This window comes from Triticum dicoccoides, chromosome 1B, assembly GCF_002162155.2.
Source record: "Triticum dicoccoides isolate Atlit2015 ecotype Zavitan chromosome 1B, WEW_v2.0, whole genome shotgun sequence".
In the NCBI taxonomy this organism is placed as follows: domain Eukaryota; kingdom Viridiplantae; phylum Streptophyta; class Magnoliopsida; order Poales; family Poaceae; genus Triticum; species Triticum dicoccoides.
Window position 1 is genome coordinate 576,527,271 of NC_041381.1, and position 7,358 is coordinate 576,534,628.

Here is a 7,358-nt window from a genome sequence, read left to right on the forward strand (position 1 = left end):
GAAGAGCAAACCTCTCACTCGGGGGCTTAGCTGCAGTCCAAGCACTCGCCTAAGCTATAAAAATCCTACCGAGTGAAGAGCAAACCTCTCACTCGGAGGCTTAGCTGTAGTCCAAGGACTCGCCTAAGTTTGTAAAAATCCTACCGAGTGAAGAGCAAACCTCTCACTCGGGGGCTTAGCTGCAGTCCAAGCACTCGCCTAAGATATAAAAATCCTACCGAGTGGTAAGCCGGACTTCCACTCGGAGGCTTAGCTGCAGTCCAAGTACTTGCCTAAGTTATCTAAATCCTACCGAGTGAAGAGCAAACCTCTCACTCGGGGGCTTAGCTGCAGCCCAGTGCTAGCCTAAGATATAAAAATCCTACCGAGTGAAGAGTAAACCTCTCACTCGGAGGCTTAGCTGCAGCCCAGTGCTCGCCTAAGTTATAAAAATCTTACCGAGTGGTAAGCCGGACTTCCACTCGGAGGCTTAGCCGCAGCCCAGTGCTCGCCTAAGTGGACTAAAGAATAAGTCGATTGCAGTAAAGGCGCCTTGCTTCGAACCTGCAAAAGACATTTCGAGCCAAAAGCAATCGTATTCAAGCACCAAATTCAAGTTTGAATCGATATCTAAAGGAACCGAAAGTGCTCAGGCATTAAGCCCGTTAAGGTTTATCGGTTACAATTCCACTCGGCATACCAAGGCAAATTTAAAGCGTCGAGCTAGAAGAAGTTTTTTACCCCTCCTGTGGAGGGCTGGAAGGTGCAACAAACTCATCAAGGTCAATTCCGTCAGCGATCCGAGTGGCAGCCGCAAGAAAAGTTTCCATAAAGGACCTGAAGTCGTGTTTCTTGGTGTTGGCCACCCGGAGGGCCGCCAGCTTCTCTTCTCGCGCATCTTTGCAGTGGACTCGGGCCAGACACAGAGCAACATCTGCACCGCACCGAGCCGAGGACTTCTTTCATTCCTGCACTCGACCAGGGATCGTGTTCAAGCGAGCCATCAGCGACTCAAGGTCATTCTGAAGTGTCTCCCCAGGCCAAAGCGTCGAGTCGATGCGAGATGTGGCGGCCTTCAGCCTTGCGAGATAGTCCACGACAGCTGCAACACGAGACTCCAGTCGGAAAACATCCATGGCAACTTCGTCATTCACCGGAGAATTGACGGGGTCGAGGTTTGGCTCCAGTCGGCTAGTTTCTTCTTCAAAGTTTTGGCAAAATTCTGCAAGGATGATCACTGAGTCAAGGGGATGGTCGAATGGAAAAACCACGATTGGAAATGTTTGCCGAGCATAGAGGTTTACCTTCAAGCATAAGAAACAGCTTCTTGGCAAGACCACTCAGGAAGGCCTCCAGATCATTTTTCTTCCCAGTCAACTTACTGACTTGGTCGGTCAGGGCAGCTTTATCAGTTTTCAGTCGACTGACCTCCTTGTTAGCGATCCCAAGAGAAGCTTTCAGATTAGTATTGTGTTGTTCAAGCTTGGTGACTGAAGCTAACTTCTTGTCAGCAAGCTTGATCTTCTCAGCTAGTTCGAGGTCTTTCTTCTGTTGGGCCTCCCTTACCTTACATGTAAGTTACAGCAAGATCAGATTTTGAAGCAAGCAAGGGGAAAAGCAGTCGTCAGGGTCTCACCAAACATACCTTCGGTCTCCTCCTTTGCCTTCGTCAGCTTCTCCTGAACCAGCTTCAAGCTTAGCTCGAGTTGAGCGTGCTTGTTTTCCAGCTCGGAGTAGCGAGCCACAAGATCACAGGAGTTCTGCGAAGAACCAATCGACTAAATGTCAAGTATAATTCACTTCCGAGTGAAAAAGGAAAAATCACACGTTTCTAAGACTACAGCCGAATACAAGCATTCGACCGTAGTCTCGGGGACTACACCCAGTGGGTGCACTCAGCGTGCCCCCACTAATCCTGTTGAAGATAAAGTCGACCAGTCGACCTCAAAAAAAAAGAGATGTATTCTTTAAGACTGTAATCGACTGCAAGCAGTCGACCAGAGTCTCGGGGACTACACCCAGTGGGTGCACTCAGCGTGCCCCCACCGGTTTGTGAAATCCAATCGACATAGTCGACTGACAGAAAGATTGACATCATAAAGCCTAAGGCCGACTGCCAGCAGTCGACCTTAGCCTTGGAGACTACACCCAGTGGGTGCACTCAGCGTGCCCCCACTAATCCTATTAAAGACAGAGTCGACCAGTCGACCGGTTTGCGAAATCCCGTCGACTTGGTCCAATGACAGAAAGACTGAAATTATAAAGCCTAAGGCCGACTGCCAGCAGTCGACCTTAGCCTTGGGGACTACACCCAGCGGGTGCACTCCGCGTGCCCCCGCTAACACGGAGTTTAATCGACACACCCAGTGGGTGACTACTATAAATTCTGGAAAGGAAAAGTTTCTGGTAGCATATCCTAACAGAGCAAACGGTGGTCGACTGACCTGAACATTGCTTTGGAGGGCAGAACTGGCGTCATAAGCTGCCTAGCTCGCATCCCGGATGGTCTTCAACTACTGCATCATGATTCCTGCCTGGCATATCGCCTCCTTCACCGTGCCAGCTTGGTCCTCTGGGACGTGGTGCATCGTGAAGAGGGAGGGCTGCTGAGCACTCGTCAGTGGATCTGCGAAGGACACCGTGTGTCGAGTGGTGTTCTCTTCCTCCGCAATCAGAATCTCAGGCGCCGTCACATCCTGGGGCACCTTGCTGGCGGACGTTTTCCTACTCCTTCTGCGCTTCAGCGGTTCCTCATCCTCATCATCATCAGGGAGATTGATAACGGCATTGGGGGGAGCTACGTAGAAGAATCAGGATCAGAGATCGCGAGTCAGTCGACTAAAAACGGCATTAAGAATATAGTACCTGGTTTTGAAGTTGCTGCGTCCTCCATCTCATGGTCATCAGCCCGGGCTGAGGTCTCAGAAGTAGCAGCACTGCAACTCCAAAGAATCAGTCGACTAACTTCAGCGTCAACCAGAGACAAAGTTCACACAAAATAAGAAGACTTAAGCAGCACGATTACCCTGATATGGTGGGGATGGACACCTTCATCTTCGGCAGGAGCTTGATCGGCTTCGACGGGGCCGCCCTGGGCTGCTTCGGCGCCTTCTCAGTCGGCACCGGAGAGGTGGTCCGAGGGCGCTTGGTCGACTGAGCAACGGTCGCAACCCCCTTGCCACGTTCAGTCGAAGGGTCGTGGACAAGCTTCGACCTCCTTTCTGAGCGCGGTGGTACGACCTCCTCCTCCTCTTCTTCCTCGTCTTCAACGTCATCTTCATCACCGTCATCATCATCATCATCATCATCATCCTCAGCAACGTCCGAGTCCCATTCCTCCTCCTCCTGGCTCTCGCCCCCACTCGCCTCACCCTCCTCAGTCGGAGCTTGTGCCCCATTGGGCATAGAGTACAGCTCGGTGAGGGCCTGGTAGATATCAAGACAAGGATCAATCGACCAGTCGGCAGGATAAACAGAAACGAATGTGACAAGAACACAGTGGAGAGCAGAGCAGGCATACCTTGTTTGGATCGCTGTTGTGGTCGAGTGGAGGAATCCTTCTGGCTCCGCGTGGGTTATCCTTGTTTCCGGTAACGACGACCATCCATCTTTCCAGAGTGACATCGTCGACTGCTTCTGGATGGACTCGAGTCTCGTCTTCAGTCCCACAGTACAACCACATGCAGTGGCTCCGGAACTGAAGGGGCTGGATACGACGCCTAAGGAAGACCTCCAGGAGATCCATGCCCGTCACTCCCTCCCGAACCAACTGCACCACGCGCTCCATCAGCATCTTCACGTCAGCTTTCTCCTCCGGAATCAACTTAAGAGAGGAGGGCTTGTTCACTCGGTCCATGGTAAACTGAGGGAGTCCACTCGACTACCCCGGCGTCGACTGGTCCTGGCAGTAGAACCAGGTCGACTGCCAGCCTCTGACTGAGTCGGGAAAGGTCATGGGCGGGAAGGTGCTATTATTCCTCACCTGGATCCCCACACCCCCACACATTTGGACGACTCGGGTTCTTTCGTCACCTGGGCTCGCCTTCTTCACGGTCTGAGAGCGACACGTGAATATACGCTTGAACAAGCCCCAGTGCGGTTGACAGCCCAGGAAACCCTCACACATGGACACGAACGCGTCAAGATAGGCGATAGAATTTGGGGTAAAGTGGTGGAGCTGCGCTCCAAAGAAGTTCAAGAAGCCACAGAAGAAAATACTCGGCGGCAAAGAAAATCCACGATCAACATGGGTGGCCAAGAGCACGCACTCACCCTCTTCTGGCTGGGGCTGCCACTCCTTCCCCGGAAGCCTCGCAGCTCCATGAGGGATCAAGCCCTCGTTGGCCATGTCGAGGAGATCTTTCTCTGTGATGGTCGACTGGATCCAGTCTCCTTGGACCCAGCCCTTCGGCAGGCGGGATCTGGACGAAGACCCGCCGCGGCTGGTAGATCTCCCCTTCGCCTTCTCCGACGCCGACGCCTTCTTCACGCGTTCCAGCACCGCCGTCTTCTCCTTGGCCATGGTTGCCGGCGAGACGCGCGAGGGGAAGTTGTGCGGGGGCGAGAGCGAGCGCGCTGGGCGGGGACGAAGGGAGCAGAGAGAGAGAGAATGCTGAGGCACAGTACAAAAAATCCTCGCCGGGCGCATTTATAAGGTCCCTTCCGAGTGGATGACAGGTGGGCCCAGTTGATCTAATCATATCCGGGAACAGTTATGCAGACGGGATACGTGGCGAAGAAAGCGGCGCGGAGATCGAGGCGTCTATGTCCCGTCCCATCCGAACGCCGCGGTCCGCTCCGCTTCGCGCGCGTCCCCAAATTTTGCATCCCGCGGAATCCGCGAACGGCAGATCGGTCTGTCAGACGCGGGGTTTCCCGCGATCCGTCGCTCGGAGATCGTCGAAGCCCGAAAGATCACTCGACGAAAGGAGAGAATGGATCGAGTCGACTGAAGACAAGTTGCTCACTATCGACGAAGAGATTCTTTGGTCCAGAACAACGCACGACCAGTGTGCAAAGGTTAATCGGAAACCACATCAACTCCTTCCTCACTCGAAGCCTCAATCCATTCGGGGGCTAATGATGGGGTCATGTACCTAGGGTAGGGTCACGGACCTGATCTAAGTACCTTGCCCAAGGACACCCTTAGAAGAGGTCACCTTCCAGTCGACCAACGAGGGACTCACTCGACTGACTTGAAGGACTCGACCACGAAGACTCACTCGACCATCAGAAGGTCAAGAGGCACTCTGCACTGCAACGGCCTGTAATTAAGTAGACTTTATGATAGTAAAGACACTTTATGTGGGGCGTTACCAGTAACGCCCCGGACTTAACTCACCTTAAACCCTCTCCTGCGTGGGCTGGCTGGGGTCCTGGCGCACTCTATATAAGCCACCCCCCTCCACAGGTAGAGGGGTTCGGCACCTTGTAACTCATATACGCATAATCCACTCGACCGCCTCCGGGCTCCGAGACGTAGGGCTATTACTTCTTCCGAGAAGGGCCTGAACTCGTACATCCCTTGTGTTTACAACCTCTCCATAGCTAGGACCTTGCCTCTCCATACCTACCCCCACTCTACTGTCAGGCTTAGAACCACGACACCTCCCCCTTGGGCCCCTCCTGCGCCTAGGGTTGGAAACCCTAGGGTGGGGGGGCACACCACTTGCCTTGGGGGGCACTCCACCCCCTGGCCGTCGCTCACTTGGGAGATTCCCATCTCCAGGGCCGCCCCCCTCCCCCGGGGGGCCTATATAAAGGAGGGGGGAGGGAGGGCAGCCGCACCCTGAGTCTTGGCGCCTCCCTCCCCCTGCTACACCTCTTCCTCCTCCCTCACCCTGAGTCCTGCTGCATCCACCACCACGCCGTCGTGCTGCTGGATCTTCATCAACCTCTCCTTCCCCCTTGCTGGATCAAGAAGGAGGAGACGTCATCCACTCCGTACGTGTGTTGAACGCGGAGGTGCTGTCCTTTCAGTACTTGGTCATCGGTAATTTGGATCACGACGAGTACGACTACCTCAACCCCGTTCACTTGAACGCTTCCGCTCGCGATCTAAAAAGGTATGTAGATGCATTAATATCACTCGTTGCTAGATGAACTCATAGATGGATCTTGGTGAAACTGTAGGAAAATTTTATTTTCTGCAACGTTCCCCAACACGTACGAGGAGTGCACCGAAGATATCTATAGAGACACATCGGCCCTTCCCCAGGCTGGCGGCTGGTCGCATCGGCCCTTCCCCAGGCTGGCGTTCCCCAACACATAGTGTGCGAGAGAGACCTATAGATGGTGTATATATGAATGCGAACTAGAAAGACCCCCCACCACACACACACACACACTGAGAGAGAGAGATAGAGAGAGAGAGGGACCAACAAGGTTTTTGTGTCGGATGCTTGCGACAGAATTGAAGATTGTCGGCGAGAGTGAGAGAGAGAGAGAGAGAGAGAGAGAGAGAGAGAACAGGAGTCCGGGAGAGGGGGAGGTCGCTTTTTATGCATCCAAGACTGATATAAACCATGTTTCGATATAAACTTGCATTCAAATATTTAAATTGGAGGACATGCTGTCTGCAATCCACACATGAACGGATATATGCGTATATCAAACAAGTACATTAATTTGACTTTCAACATGTTCATGGAGTACTATAATACTGTACAACATGCTACTCGATTGAGGTGTTCAATTTTGGATTTAGTTCACTATTTTGACCTACTGAACGAGCTAGTTCATTGAATCGAGATATTTCATTTTGGGTTTGATTCGGGTTTTTGAGTGGGTCAACTATTTGTCATATAGTAAATCGCTAGCAACAAGCATGTAAAAACACATTACTCCTGAGCATCATCTCTCCATCTAAAAAAGAAGTGGCAAGCTAATATTTCAAAATTTGATTCGAATCGACTTGGTAAGGTAGACGTGGATGCTCGTTCTCCCAAAATTTGAACGAACCGTTAAACATCCTCTCAGCTCGGTGGAATTCACCCGAGCAAATAAATGGGAGACGCGAACTTACCGTCCTGTGTGGGACACGCATCAATTGGCCCGTTGTACATCGAGGGTAGGTTCGTAACTTCATCCAAGCGCGCCTTCTCCTCCGCCAAAATGACATGTGCCAAATAATTCATAAACCATGGTCGGCAAAACATGCTCTCCTCACCCGAAATAGCTCGCGCCCACTATTTCAAAAAGGCTCTCCTCGCCCGAAATCACTCGCGCCCACTATAGTTGAAAACACGCCCTCGTCGCCCGAAATCGCTCCCGCCCACTATTTGGGGAGAAGCAAAGTTACACTACTATCCCCGACCCTCAGTACACAGACCAAAGCTGAGAAGCCTATAGGCAAGGGTAGAACTGTAACTACCCCTCAC